At 42.9% G+C, this 16333-nt stretch overlaps 1 pseudogene; it reads left to right on the top strand.

Annotated features, from left to right (window-relative positions):
* The window catches only part of LOC128584340 (60S ribosomal protein L13a-like), a 36721-nt pseudogene extending 21210 nt beyond the window's left edge, over positions 1 to 15511 (top strand).
* The last annotated feature ends 822 nt before the right edge of the window (positions 15512 to 16333 follow it).

The following is a 16333-nucleotide window of genomic DNA, read 5'->3' as shown; positions in this document are numbered from 1 at the left end:
GGTGGGTTCAAACTCAGCCCCAGCCCAAAAACTGCCAAAAAAAAAAAGGAAAATGTTTTCTGGGTGGCGCCTGTAGCTCAAGCGGCTAAGGCGTCAGCCACACACACCAGAGCTGACGGGTTCGAATCCAGCCCAGGCCTGCCAAACATCAATGATAACTACAACCAAAAAATAGCTGGGCATTGTGGCAGGCATCTGTAGTCCCAGCTACTTGGGAGGCTGAGGCAAGAGAATTGCTTAAGCCCAAGAGTTGGAGGTTGCTGTGAGCTGTGACACCATGGCACTCTACCTAGGGCCATAGCTTGAGGCTCTGTCTCAAATAAATAATAAAATAAAAAATTGGTATTTTAATACTCCTTCTTTAAAAAAAATCTAAGGCTCTTGTGTATTTATATAGCATTTTACTATTGAGGTGTTTAACCCAACAAATTAGACATTATTATTATTTATAAGACAATATTTTTCAGATTTCCCATATATTTACAAATTTCTTTGCTCTCCATTTCTTTTTGCATCTTAGATCAGTTTCCTTCTTTCTGAATCATAGGAAGTAGACACAGCCCACTGTAAAGAAAGTACAGGAGCAGACATTGTGGGCTGCACAGAAGCGAGACACTGCCTACTGTGTGGGGAGCACAGGAGCAGATACCATTGGTGTTTCACCTAGATCCCCTTCCCCAGGTTGGTGGGTTCATCTTCCAGCTGCTCTAAGTGTTGCCTGCCAGAAACTCACAGCTGCATCCTGCTCTAGAGAATCACTGTTGGCCAAATGAAGCAATTTCACCTGAAGAGGCCTGGGAAGTTATGCCCGGATTAAAGATGCACAGCCAATGACTAACAATGATAGGTGGTACACAAGCCTATACCCTTTGCATCAAAGCGCCATTTGTACTCTAGAGCCCCCATGGGATTAGTCTGAGCCTCAACTTCAGCTGAACCCTAAGTTTGCATCGCTGCTCTATCTGGCTGCCTTTCCTTCCTTACAGGTTTCTCCTGAGAGTATTAATGAATTGTTTGAGCAAGCATCCCATCACAAGTTGTTTTTGAAGCATTCGGACTTAAGACAGCACTCTTTAAAAGTTCTTTTTCTGTACATCTATTATAAAGACTATCCCCATTTTTATTTGAAACTGTCAATATCCTCTTTTTTTTTTTTTTTTGAGACAGAGTCTCACTATGTCACCCTTGGTAGAGTGCCATAGTGGCATCACAGCTCACAGCAACCTCAAACTCTCGGGCTTAAGCAATTCTCTTGCCTCAGCCTCCCAAGTAGCTGGGACTACAAGCACCTGCCACAGTGCCTGGCTACTTTTTTGTTGCAGTTGTCATTGTTGTTTAGTAGGCCTGGGCCAGGTTCGAACCCACCAGCCTGGGTGTATGTGGCCTGTGCCCTGCCTACTGAGCTATGGGTGCCGCCAATATCTTCCTTCTTGAAAGATAGTTTTGCAGGGCACATAATTTTGGGTTGACATCTATTTTTTCCTTAGCCCTGTAAATAGATCATTTCACATAGGTATATGAAAAGGTGCTCAACATCACTAATCATTAGGGAAATGCAAATCAAAACCCCAATGAGATACCACTTCACATCTTCCAGGATGGCAATAATTAAATAAATGGACAATAAAACGTGTTGATGGGGATGGGGAGTAAGTGGAATCGTTATATATTGCTAATGGACATTCAAAATAGTGCAACTATTTTGGAAAACATTCTGGCAGTTCCTCAAAAATGTAAACACAGAATTATCATAAGACTATAAATTCCCCTCCTGGCTATATACCCAGGAGAAATGAAAATGTATTCACACAAAAATTTGTATGTGAATGTTCATAGCAGTATAATTTATAATAGCCAGATAGTGGGAATAACTAAAATGTCCTTTGTTATAAATGGAGAACAAGTTCCTTTGTAGGGTCTATAAGGATTGCTCCAATACTGCCACAAAAATTACACTTGGAGAGGTATATGAAATTAAAGGATTTTTATACTCACAGGTCCCAGAAAAGGGAAGGAGAGCATGCATGGAGGGCCACACAAAGTCACTTGAAAATGTGTAATCATGGCAGGCAGGGAAAGAACCCTGGGCAGGTGCCTTTATTGAGGGTCACGGGTGGTGTAGCACATGGCCCAAGTCTTACTGGGTAATTTGAATGTAACTGGATCTACGTAGAAAGGTGGGGTCTCAGTCCATTTGTGCTGCTATAACAAAATACCCAATAGTAGGTAATTTATAGGTAATAGAAATTTATTTATTGACAGTTCTGGAGGCTGGGAAGTCCACGATCAAAGTGCTGGCAGAGTAGGTGCTGGGTAGGGCTACTCTTAGCTTCCCAGACAGTGCCTTAGTGCTGCATCCATCCTTTGGAGGTGTGAACACTGTGTCCTCATGTGTTGGAAGGGATGGAAGGGCAAACAGGGAAGGTGCCTAAGCTAGTTCCTTCCCACCCTTTTATAAAGCATTAATCTATTCATGAGGGCAGAGCCTTCATGAGTTTATCACTTCCCAAAAGCCTCTACCTCTTTTTTTGTTTGTTTGTTTTTTTGAAATTGGTCTCACTATGTTACCTAGGCTGGAGTGCAGGGGTGCAACCGTAGCTCACTGCAGCCTCCAACTCCTGGACTCAAACAATCCTCCCTCCTCAACCTCCCAAATGTGCTAGGATACAGGTGTGAGGCCACTGTGCTTGGCCAAGGCTATATCTCTTGAAATCATCATAATCAGGGTTAATCTTCAACACATGAATTTGGGGGGATATTCAGACCATAGCAGGAGGGAAAGGGTAAAATGAGAAAGTCATTGTGAGGCTTATTGCTTGAACATACATGTTAAGGACCAGTACCCAGAAATCAACAATAACTAGTTAAAAGTCTAACACAAGAAGGATGAGCCCTGGCACTCAGGGAGCCATTGAAGCCACAAATGACAAGTTTATCATAGATTTCCATTAGGCGGGTCAGCATGTTGGGAGGCCAAGGTGGGTGGATTGCCTGAGCTCAGGAGTTGGAGACCAGCCTGAGCAAGAGCGAGACAGCTACTCTAAAAAATAGCCTGGCAAAAATAGCCAGGGTTGTGGCAGGCACCTGTAGACACCAGCACTCTGGGAGGCTGAGGCAAGAGAATCACTCTAGCCGAAGAGTTGGAGGTTGCTGTGAGCTGTGACACCACGGCACTCTACCGAGGGCAACAAGGTAAGACTCTATCTCAAAATAAATAAATAAATAGGAAAATCATATCATATGTAAATTAAATATTCATTATTATTATTTTTTGAGACAGAGTCTTACTTTCTTGCCCTCGGTAGAGTGTCATGGCATCATAGTTCACAGCAACCTCAAGTTGCTGGGTTTAAGAAATCCTCTAGCCTTAGCGTTCCGAATATCTGGGACTATTGGCCCTACCACCATGCCTAGCTAGTTTTTGAATTTTTAGTAGAGACAGGGTCTCACTCTTGCTCAGGCTGGTCTTGAACTCCTGAGCTCAAGCAATCCACCTGCCTTGGCCTCCAAGAGTACTGGTGTCAGCCATTGCTCCTGGCTTAAATGTATTTTAAAAATATATCAATCTAGCAATCATGATCCTTGGTAATACCCAAATGAGTTGAAAAAGTTTGTCCACACAAAACATGCACACTGATGCTTAGAGCAACTTGATTCATGAGTATCAAAACTTGGAAGCAACCAAGATGCCCTTCCACAGATGAGTGGATAAACAAACTCTGGTACATCCAGACAATGGAATATTAATCAGTACTAAAAAGAAATGAGTTATCAAACCATGAAAAGACATGGAGGAAATTTAAACGCATGTTACTGACTTGAAAACACTACCTATCGTATCATTCCAACCATATGATATTCTAGAAATGGCAAACCTATGGAGGCACTAAAAAGATCAGTGGTTGCCGGAGCTGTGAGGAGGGAGAGCTGAGGTATAGCGGATTTTTAGGGCAGTGAAACCATTCTGCACGATACTACAGAGGTGGATACATGTCATTACCCATTTATGTATAGTATATGACACCCATTCAATGTGTAACACCAATAGTGAACCTTCATGTAAAGTGTGAACTATAAACATGGGATGGTAAGAATGTGTGATCGTAGGTTCGTCATATGTAACAAATGTACCACTCTGGTGTGGGATGTTGGTAGCAGAGACAGGAGGCATATGAGAAGTCTCTGTAATTTCCAGCTTAACTTTGCTGTTAAGCTAAAAAAACTCCTCTAAAAAGTAAAATTTTTTCTATTTTTTTTTTTGAGACAGAGTCTCACTTATTAACCCTCAGTAGACTACTGTGGTGTCACAGCTCACAGCAACCTCCAAATCCTTGGGCTTAGGCGATTCTCTTGCCTCGGCCTACCAAGTAGCTGGGACTACAGGCACCTGCCACAATGCCCGGCTATTTTTTTTTTTTTGGCCGGGGCTGGGTTTGAACCCACCACCTCCGGCATATGGGACCGGCGCCCTACTCCTTGAGCCACAGGGGCCGCCCACAATGCCCGGCTATTTTTTTGTTGCAGTTTGGCCGGGGCTGGGTTTGAACCCACCACCCTCAGTATATGGCACCCTACTCACTGAGCCACAGAGACCGAGTCTCACTCAGTTGCCCAGATTAAGGTGCTATGGCAGGGGTCCTCAAACTTTTTAAACAGGGGGCCAGTTCACTGTCCCTCAGACTGTTGGAGGGCTGGACTATAGTTTAAAAAAAAAAAAAAACTGGCTTGGCACCTGTGTCTCAAGCGGCTAAGGCGCCAGCCACATACACCTGAGCTGGTGGGTTCGAGTCCAGCCCTGGCCCACCAAACAATAATGACGGCTGCAACCAAAAAATAGCCAGGCGTTGTGGCGGACGCCTGTAGTCCCAGCTACTTGGGAGGCTGAGGCAGGAGAATTGCTTAAGCCCAAGAGGTTGGAGGTTGCTGTGAGCTGTGAAGCCACGGCACTCAACCCAGGGCGACAGCTTGAGGCTCTGTCTCAAAAAAACAAACAAACAAACAAACAAAAACTATGAACAAATTCCTATGCACATTGCACATATCTTATTTTGAAGTAAAAAAAACAAAATGGGAACAAATAAAATCATATTGCCTCATGTGGCCCTGTCAGCCTAGCTCACAGCAACCTCAGACTCCTGGGCTCAAGCAATCCTCCTGCCTCAGCCTCCCAAGTAGCTGGGACTCTAGGCACCCACCACAATGCCTGGCTAATTTTTCTGTTTTTAGTAGAAACAGGGTCTCACTCTTGCTGAGGCTGGTCTTGAACTCCTCAGCTCAATGATCCTCCCTCCTCAGCCTCCCAGAGTGCTAGGATTATAGGTGTGAGCCACTATACCTAATCATAAAGTCTGTGTTTTTTAAAAAGAAAGGAAAGCAGTGATCATCCATATATATGTTTACATATAAATATGCACATATCTATAAATGAAATTTGACTTCCATAATTATTATGAGAAATCTGTTACAGATCCAACTGAAGCTTCTTCATAGGTGATGTTTTTCTGTGGTCTTTTTTTTTTTGTGTGTGGTTGTTGGCCGGGGCTAGGTTTGAACCTGCCACCTCCAGCATATGGGACCTGCGCCCTACTCCTTGAGCCACAGGCACCACCCTTCTGTGGTCTTTTAAAAGATCTTTATCTTAGGTTGTCTGCGTTTGCACTGTACTGGTGTAGGTATTGATTTCTTTTTATTTATCTTGTTTCCTGCAGCTATTCTCAGCTATTATCACTTCAAAGATGCCTGTCTTCCATTTTCTCTGTTCTGTTTCTGCGCCAGTCTAATAAGGATATGTTGGGCCGTTTTACCTTTCTAATTTTATTTTTATATTTTCTATTTCCATGTCTCTCTCTCTCTTTCCATTTTGGATAAGTTCTTTCTTTATCTTTATATGCTCATCTCTTTAACCCTTTCATTGAGTTTTTTAAAACTTTTTATTTTGAGGTAATTATAGATTCACATGTAGTTTTAAGAAATAATACAAACAAATCCTTTGTACTCTTCCCAGTCTCTGCCAATGATAACATATTGCAAAACTATAGAACAGTATCATAATTATGATATTAACATTGATATAGATATCCTAGATATCCTAGGTTTTAGTTTGAAAAAAAAAAAAAGATACGGATCATTACCATCGCCATAAGAATCCCCCAGCTGCCCTTTTATATCCACTTCTTCCTCCCTTCCACCCTCTCCCCCACCTTAACCCTGACAACCATTAATTCGTTCCCCATTTCTATGATTTTGTCATTTCAAGAACGTTATATAAATGGAATCATACAACATGTAACTTTTTTTGGATTACTTTTATCACTCATCATAATTCTCTGGAGATTCAACTCTATTCCTACTATTTATTTATTTTTCTAGTTAGATGTATTTTTATTGCACAAACAAATGGAGTTAAATAATTTTTTTTTTTTTGAGACAGAATCTCACTATGTTGCCCTGGGTAGAGTGCCATGGTGTCACAGCTCACAGCAACCTCCAACTCTTGGGCTTAAGTGATTCTCTTGCCTCAGCCTCCCAAGTAGCTGGGACAACAGGCACCTGCCACATGCCTGGCTATTTGTTGTTGTAGCTGTCATTGTTGTTTAGCAGGCCCTGGCCAGGTTCGAACCTGCCAGCCCCAGTGTATGTGGCTGGCGCTGTAACTACGGAGCTATGGGTGCTGGGACGAGTTAAGTGGATTTTAAAGACACAAATTATCACAATTTTTAAGTGTCACAGAACAGCATATTTCATTTTAGCAGAAATATGAGACAGTTTTCTTTTCATTTTTAGTTGGTACACAACCATATTTTGTGTAATTATAATAATAGGAATTATACATTTCTGAATCTGAATTTGTTAGTTAACAATGTGTTATAACCACTTTCCTTGTAGTTACATAGAGTTCATTGCCATTATTTTTTGAAAACTACACAATAGGGGAGCGCCTGTGGCTCAGCGGGTAGGGTGCCGGTCCCATATGCCGGAGGTGGCGGGTTCAAACCCAGCCCCGGCCAAATTAAAAAAAAAAGAAAACTACACAATATTTTGATTGAATGTAATAGTTTACTTAATTTTTTTGCCCCCCCACCTTACACTGGGGAAAGATTTTATGAAGATGACTTCTGCGGCAATTGCATCAACAACAAAAATAAACCAATGGGACTTAACTAAACTGAAAAGCTTCTGTACAGATAAGGAAACAACAATCAAAGCAAACAGACAACCTTCAGAATGGGAAAATACATTTGCATATTACGAATCAGACAAAAGCTTGATAACTAGGATCTAACAACTAGTTCATCTATTGTCTTCCTTCATATTAGAATTGAGTACATATCCTGTTTCCCCAAAAATAAGACAGTGTCTTATTTTAAGGTGTGCTCCCAAAGATGCACTAGGTCTTATTTTCAGGGGACGTCTTATCTTTCCTGTAAGTAGGTCTTATTTTCGGAGGATGTCTTATTTTCAGGGAAACAGGGTAGGATTCTTGCTTCTCCATTCTTATGAAGCTTTACTAAAAATAATGTGTTCTACCTTCACCAGGTTAATACAAAAGATGTAAAGTCTCCATCTTTTTAATGGCTGAGTAGTATTCTATGGTATACATATACCACAGCTTGTTAATCCATTCCTGAGTTGGTGGGCATTTAGGCTGTTTCCACATTTTGGCGATTGTAAATTGAGCTATAATAAACAGTCTAATGTAAATGTCTTTATGATAAAAGAATTTTTTTTTCTTCTGGGTAGATGCCTAGTAATAGAATTGTAGGAGGTCTAATTTGAGTTCTTTGAGGATTCTTCATACTTCCTTCTTTTTTTTTTTTTTTTTTCCACCGGGGCTGGGTTTGAACCCGCCACCTCCAGCATGTGGGACTGGTGCCCTACTCCTTTGAGCCACAGGCGCCGCCTCCATACTTCCTTTCAAACAGGTTGTATTAGTTTGCAGTCCCACCAGCAATGTAGAAGTGTTCCCTTCTTTCCACATCCTTGCCAGCATCTGCAGCTTTGAGACTTTGTGATGTGGGCCATTTTCACTGGGGTTAGGTGATATCTCAGTTTTGATTTGCATTTCTGTGATGATTAGGGATGATGAGCATTTTTTTCATGTTTGTTAGCCATTCGTCTGTCTTCTTTTTTTTTTTTTTTTTTGTAGAGACAGAGTCTCACTTTATGGCCCTTGGTAGAGTGCCGTGGCATCACACAGCTCACAGCAACCTCCAGCTCCTGGGCTTAAGCGATTCTCTTGCCTCAGCCTCCCGAGCAGCTGGGACTACAGGCGCCCGCCGCAACGCCCGGCTATTTTTTTTGGTTGCAGTTCAGCCGGGGCTGGGTTTGAACCCGCCACCCTCGGCATATGGGGCCGGCGCCCTACTCGCTGAGCCACAGGAGCCGCCCAAAGTGAGAATAATTTCTTTTTTTTTTTTTTTGGGCCGGGGCTGGGTTTGAACCCGCCACCTCTGGCATATGGGACCGGCGCCCTACTCCTTGAGCCACAGGCGCCGCCCTTCGTCTGTCTTCTTTAGAGAAGGTTCTATTCATGTCTCTTGTCCAGTGATATATGGGATTACTGGCTTTTTTTGTTAATTAATTTGAGTTCTCTATAGATCCTAGTTATCAAGCTTTTGTCTGATTTGTAATATGCAAATATATTTTCCCATTCTGAAGGTTGTCTGTTTGCTTTGGTTGTTGTTTCCTTAGCTGTACAGAAGCTTTTCAGTTTAGTTAAGTCCCATTTGTTTATTTTTGTTGTTGTTGCAATTGCCACGGAAGTCATCTTCATAAAATCTTTCCCCAGGCTGATATCTTCAAGCGTTTTTCCCACACTTTCACCTACTTTTTTTTTTTTTTTGAGAGTTTTTGGGTCTGTTTTTCTAATTATGAATGGGTGTTGAATTTTGTCCATATTTTCTGCATCAATTCATATGATCTTGTGGGTTTTTTCTTTAGCCCATTAGTATGGTAGATTACACTGACTGATTTCCAAACATTGAATCAGATTTATATACCGGAAATCTATTTCATCATATAATAGATATATACTTCTTTGTATAATGTATATTGCTGAATTCTATTTGCTAATATTTGTTAAGGATTTGTACATCTGTATTCATGAGGGAGAATTTTTATTACTAGTCTACTAGTTGAATTTTTATTTCAACAATTATATATATTTTTTTCTTTTTTTTTTTGTGGTTTTTGGCCGGGGCTGGGTTTGAACCCGCCACCTCTGGCACACGGGACTGGCGCCCCACTCCTTGAGCCACAGGCGCCGCCTCTCAACAATTATATTTTAAATTTCTAAACCTATTTAGTTTTAAAATGTGCTTAATTATATTAATAAGACAGTCTCTCATTGCTGACTTATTTTTGTGTTTCTGCCCGTTTCTTTGATGTTAATGAATCATGAGCTCATATTCAGTGCACCTTCATCAGGAAGGAATCTCTGTGCTATACTGGGGACACTTTCCTCCAAATAGAATATGCATTTTCTTCTGCTGGGGGCCAGAGAGTCACTGTCCTGGGGCCACTTTAACCCCCTTTGTACTCACCTGCCCTCCTCAGAGTCTCAGTTCCAGTTCCTCAACCCAGCTCTTTGCTTTTGGCCCAAGGCTCAATCTCCTGCCTATAATGACTGCTGGTAATATTTACTGTCCAGACAACTCAGCACGTTTCCCCTTGATGATTTCTCTCCATTTCTTGCAAACCCAGAAAAGCAGTGTAAATAATAGTTTGGGCCTTCTTTCTTTCTTTCCTTCCTTCCTTTCTTCCTTCCTTCCTTCTTGGTCAGGGGTCCCCTAAGAATAACTAGTTTACCACAGTGCTGGCAGTAGAATGAGATTCCATTCATCACAATAATAAACACTTCACACTTACACACTGACAACATCTGACACTTCAAGTGTTAGGAACAAAGAGCAAATCGAACCCTTATACACTGCTGGTAGGAGTATAAATTTAGGACAGTCACTCTGGAGAGCAGCTTGTCATTATCTCAAAAGACTGAAGATGCACATATTTTGTATTTTGTTTGTGGTCCATACTTTAGAGAAACTGTTCTTTACATGGTCTAATAGAATATTCATCATGCGTCATTGATAAGAAAACTCACAGAAACAGGGGAAATGTTCATTAAGCGTATAATTTTGGGCCGGGCGCAGTGGCTCACGCCTCGTGATATTACCACTCTGGGAGGCCGAGGCAGATGGATTGTCCTGAGCTCACAGGTTCCAGACCAGCCTGAGCCAGAGCAAGATCCCGTCTCTAAAAATAGCCAGGCATTGTGGCAGCTATTTGGTAGGCTGAGGCAAGAGAATTGCTTGAGCACCAGAGTTGAAGGTTGCAGTGAGCTATGACACTATGGCACTCTACCAAGGATGACAAGGTGAGACTTTGTCTCCAAAAAATAAAAGAATAAATAAAATAAATAAAACAAGAGTATAATTGTGGTATATTTATACAATGGAATACCACACAGAGATGGAAAGGAAAAAGCCAGACTCACATGTTTTAATATAGACAAATCTCACCAACATAATAAAAGCAAAAAAAAAAAACAAACCAATTTGCATATAATTATATTTGCATACATTTTAAAATATGTAAAACAACAGCAAATATGACTTAGGATACACACATATATAGTAAGAATATGAAAAAATGGACAATAGCAGCCAACACCAAACTGGGGACAACAGTTTACTCTGAAAAGAAGGCTTGAAAGATAAATGGAAAGGAGGCTCAGGGACTGAACTAGTATTGTTTTATTTCTTAAACTGGGTGACAGGCATTTGTTTATTCACTATATTTTATTTTGTACCTTTCAGGAAATCTTGCCTTGTCTTCCAGACAGACTAATATATCTGAGTACTCCTAACGGCATAAATCCCAGAATCGTTAGTAACAATGAAATTAAGCTCAGACAGGGAAAAGGTGTGGTGTGAGAAGATTGTTGAGGTCTACCTATATCTCTGGTAGATAGCTGAGGTTGAGAAGGGGCAGCGGGGCCGGGTACAGTGGCTCACACCTGTAATTCTAGCACTCTGGGAGGCCTAAGCGGGTGGATTGTCTGAATTCACCTCATCTCTGAAAATAGTAGGGCATTGTGGTAGGTGCCTGTAGTGCCAGCTACTTGGGAGGCTGAGGCAAGAGAATTGCTTGAACTCAACAGTTGGAGGTTGCTGTGAGCTTTAATGCCATGGCACTCTACCAAGGGCAACAAAGTGAGACTCTGTCTCAAAATAAAAAAAAAAAAAAAGAAAAAAGAAAAGAAAGAAAAAGAGAGAAGGGGCAGGCCTTGGCAAATGTGCTATTTACAAATCCAGAGAAGAGAAGAGTTTCAAGTATGCTTATGTCGTGGCAGTTTCTGAAATTGCTCTCAATAATCTGCACCTCTTGGTATAAATGGCTCCCAATAATCTGCACCTCCTGGTATCTACATCCTTGTATAATCTCCTTCTGTTGAGCATAGGCTGGACCCAGTCACTTGATTCTAACAAATAGAATATGGCAAAGTGATAGGATGTCCCTCCCTACTTTAGGTTATAAAAGAGTATGACTTCTGTCCTGGTCAAACTCTCTTTTTCTGGCTCATCTCACTGGCTTGCTCTGATGAACCAGGGAAGCTGCCATGTTGTTATCCATAATTGCCCTCTGTAGAGGCCCAAGTGATAAGAGGTTGAGGATGACTGCCAGTCAGCAGCCAGTAATGAACTGAGGTCATCAGCCCAGCAACCCTTGAGGAGTGAATCCTGTCAACAACCATGTGAATAAACGTGCAAGTGGATCCTTCCTTAGTCAAGCCTTCAGATGAGACCACACCTTGGCCAACACCTTGATTGCAGCAAGCCATGATCAGGTTAATGGTCCACAGAGACTGTGAGGTTGTCAGTGTTGCTTCAAGCCATTATGTTCAGGAGCAATTTATTATGCCTCAATTGATAACTAATACAGATTTCGGTAGCTAGAAATGGAGGGCTGCCATGAGCTAATGCTTAAAAATGTAGGACTGGCTTTGGAACAAAATGAGCAGAGGATGGAAAATTTTTGAGGAGCATTAGAGAAAGTCCAAGTTGCCTTGAATAGGCTGTTAGCAAAAATCTGGACTTTGAGGATGTCACCAGAAAGGGCTCAAAAGGAAATGGGAAAAATATTAGAAAATAGAGGCTGGGATATGTGTACTTGTTATACAAATTGTATACTTATGGACTTTTATATCCACCTCTCCCTCCCTTTATGGACGCCTGTCCAGTGTCAGGTAGCTTAGTGACACTAAAATATGCAGCTAGTGAACTTGGTGATCTAGTTAAGGTTTCCAAGCAAAGGATTGAAGGTGTCTCCTGGTTTCTTCATGCAGCTTACAGTAAAATGCAAGAGGAGAAAGATAAATTGAAGGGAAGACTACTAAACAAGAAGGATCACAGAGGTCCTCAAACATGAGGCGGTGTGATTGTATTTGTTCCTGTTTTGTTTTTTTACTTCAAAATAAGATATGTGCAGTGTGCATAGGAATTTGTTCATAGTTTTTTTTTTTTTTGTAGAGACAGAGTCTCACTTTATGGCCCTTTGTAGAGTGCGTGGCCTCACACAGCTCACAGCAACCTCCAACTCCTGGGCTTAAGCGATTTTCCTGCCTCAGCCTTCCGAGTAGCTGGGACTACAGGCGCCCGCCACAATGCCCGGCTATTTTTTGGTTGCAGTTTGGCCGGGGCCGGGTTTGAACCCGCCACCCTTGGTATATGGGGCCAGCGCCTTACCTACTGAGCCACAGGCACCACCCCATAGTTTTTTTTTTTTTTTAAACTATAGTCCGGCCCTCCAACAGTCTGAGGGACAGTGAATTATTTAAAAAGTTTGAGGACCCCTGATCTAGGACTTTGGTTTTGAAAGTTCTCATTCTCTCCAGCTGACAAACTATACTAAAGTTAAGAAGTGACTTGAGCACTGTCAGAAAAACATGGTCTGACAGTAAAGGCAAGGGTGTGACTATACAACCTTTCGTTATGACATCTGAAAGATCAAAGAATCAGAGTCTTATTCAGTCACATATATATATAGCCTTTTCAAGAGAATTATGGAGGTCCTCTGAGATCCTTTGCAAAGAAACAACAGGAAGTTTAAGAGTACTATCCCTCAGCAGATCTCAAGATAGAGAAGGGCTAATCTTGGCCAGGTGCGGTGGCTCAGGCTGTGTGTGGTGGCTCATGCCTGTAATTACAGCACTCTGGGAGGCCAAGGTGGGAGGATCCCTTGAGCTTAGGAGTTTGACACCAGCCTAAGCAAGAGTGAAACGCCCATCTCTACTAAAAATAGAAAAATTAGCCAGCCATCATGGTGGGTGCCTGTAGTTCCAGCTACTTGGGAGACTGAGGTGAGAAGATCACTTGAGCCAAAGAGTTTAAGGTTGCTGTGAGCTGTGACGCCACAGCACTCTACCCGAGGTGAGAGAATGCGATTCTGTTTGGAAAAGAAAAACGAAAACAGAGAAGGACTAATCTTAAAGGGATCTATGGGAATAAGTTTTTCTTTCTTTCTTTCTTTCTTTCTTTCTTTCTTTCTTTCTTTCTTTCTTTCTTTCTTTCTTTCTCTCTCTCTCTCTCTCTCTCTCTCTCTCTCTCTCTCTCTCTTTCTTTCTTTCTTTCTTTTTGACAGATTCTTGCTCTGCTGTTGGAGATAGATTGCTGTAGTGTCATCATAGCTCACAGTAATGTCAAACTCTTGGACTTAAGTGATCCTCCTGCCTCAGCCTCCCAAGTAGCTGGGACTGTAAGTCATGTGCCACCACTCATGGCTAAGTTGTTATTGTTGAGATAGAGTGTCACTGTTGCACACACTGGTCTCGAACCCCTGGCCTCTCAAAGTGCTAGGACTATAGGCCTGAGCCACCATGACTTTTGACAAATGGAGTGAATCTCAATGAGAGCCACAGAAGATGCATAAAGTTTTTGAGAAAATTACATAAGCAGAAACACCGCCAGTTTGGCCCAAAAGGGACAGAGAGATACAATGTGAAAGTAGTCTCTTAAGCCTCCAAAATTTTACTAAGAGAAAACAGGCTAAGAAAACTCTTCAGATGCAAACATGTGTTACTTTTCATTATAAAGAAAGGTTGGCTCAGAAGCAGAACCTAGAGTCTAATGGGTGTAGCCAACAGTTATGGAAAATTACTTTTAGGCCTTGAAATCTAATCAAGAAAATTCTGACACTTAGCCAGTTGGATTTTGGAATTTCTACGGACCAGCAGTTTCCTTTGCCTCTTGTTTTTCCAGTTTTGTTATTTATTTATTTATTTATTTATTTTTGAGACTGAGTCTTACTATGTTGCTCTTGGTAGAGTGCTATGATGTCACAGCTCGCAGCAACCTCTAACTCTTGGGCTTAAGTGATTCTCTTGCCTCAGCCGCCCAAGTAGCTAGGACTATAGGCGTCCGCAGCAACGCCCAGTTATTTTTTTGGTTGTTGTTGTAGTTGCCTTTGTTGTTTGGCAGGCTCAGGTTGGATTTGACCCACCAGCTCCCATATATGTAGCTGGCACCCTAGGTGCTGAGACACAGGTGCTGAGCCCTTTTTCCAGTTTTTGGTCAGTTATGTCTACAGCAATCCATGTCTCTCTCACTACTGCATGTTGGGTGGGTTGGCTGGGGGCAGATATCTTTTTTGTTTCACAAGTCCACATATAGAAAGGAACCATACTCAAGAGTTAGAACTGGGCAGTGCCTGTGGCTCAAAGGAGTGGGGCGCCGGCCCCATATGCCGGAGGTGGTAGGTTCAAACCCAGCCCCAGCCAGAAACTGCAAAAATAAAAATAAAAATAAAGAGTTAGAACTATATCAAGGAGTCTCAAACCTATTTGGATCTGAATGAGATGATAAAAACTGGACTTTGAGCTGATGCTGCAATGAGAGGATATTTGGGGGCATCTTGAGAAGGAGTGACTATATTGTGCATGTGAAAAGGGTCTGAATCTTTGAGGACCAGAGAGGGTGGACTATGGTAGAAAGCTTTTAAAAGGGCCCTCAATGTCCCTGCCTCTGGGTGTTCACAGGTATTATGTGACCCTCTCTTCCTGAGCTGCTGCTGGACCCAGCGAGCCTTCCTGACACCAAGGGCACCATATGCAGTGGGGAGCTGCAGACATTGGTGCTACGGTCCAATCCATGGCCCTGCACTGTCAAGTTCCCTGAGAAAGGCCAGTGGCAGAGACAGCCACAACTCTATCAGGCGGCACCTGGGCTCCTGCTCCGCTCTGCTTCCCTTCCAGCCTCTCTGACTATGGCTTCTTGGCTTCTCAGCTGCTCACCTTCTCCCAGGCTTTCTTTGCTTCTGCTGTGAGAACACAACCTGATCTGTCCTTGGCCTGAAAGCTTTGTTCTCTTCCCCAGATCCCTCACACTCCTCAGAGAAGCTGAAGAGGGCCATCTCGGGCTTCTTGGAAGTGCCAGAGAAGGAAAAGAGCCCATTCAGAGGCCCCAGCTCTTCTTGCAGCCCAGAAGCCTCATTCTTGGGAGATGCTGAGCCTTAGTCACTGCCTTCCTGGCCAGGCGTGCTGCGGCTGTGCCTGGCATCTTTGCTTAGCAGCTTCGTCTTTATGTGAAGGCTGCAGGCATGTTTGGGCTGTGCTGGGAGCTGGGGTGATTGACAGCTGAAGCTCCTAGCGGGGCTCGTTAAGGGATGCTGGGGGCAGGGAAGTCTAGGAGAGCTTGCTTTCCCCTGGCAGCCCCCGACACGCGCAGTAAGCTGGGAGGGGCAGGAGAGGGGTTGGAGCAGCCAAGCTGGACGTCCTCTGCATTCTGCCAGCTTGAGTCCCCAGCTGTGTCCTCCGCCCAGGGCTCTGCTCCTGAAGGCCCAGCAGTGGGCCTGGAATATTCAAGAGTTCCAAAGTCCCCCTACTGCCTCCCACATGCTCTGCATATGCCTTTCAGAGCTCCCATTCTAAAGACAACACAGGTCACTATGCACAACTCCCAGCTCTTCTTCCTCCCTATCCAAATTCTCCCTTTCACCAATTTCCCAGTCTTGCAATGCCCTGGGCCTGCCTGTCATAATTTTGACTTGCAAATTTAACCTCCAAATACCTGGTTATAATATGTAGTGTTAAAAACCAGATATGGATATCTCTATGAAAGGGCAGCCCTCGACCGGCAGAGATCTCTCAGACCACCAAGGCTTGTATGAAAGGTCTTTATTGGTGAGGGAGGGATGCTGCAGAGCAGCACCAAGGAGGAGAGAAAAGAAGAGAGAAGAGAGAGAGAGAGGGAGAGAGGGAGAAAAGAGCGAGAGAGAGGAGAGAGCGCCCACCCCTTTATATAAGTTCGGTTAGGGGAAGTCTTAGAATGGTGATGGG

Source organism: Nycticebus coucang, chromosome 4 (genome assembly GCF_027406575.1).
Source record: "Nycticebus coucang isolate mNycCou1 chromosome 4, mNycCou1.pri, whole genome shotgun sequence".
Classification (NCBI taxonomy): Eukaryota; Metazoa; Chordata; class Mammalia; order Primates; family Lorisidae; genus Nycticebus; species Nycticebus coucang.
The sequence above is the reverse complement of the archived record's forward strand: the minus strand, read 5'-3'. Positions and strand labels throughout refer to the sequence as shown.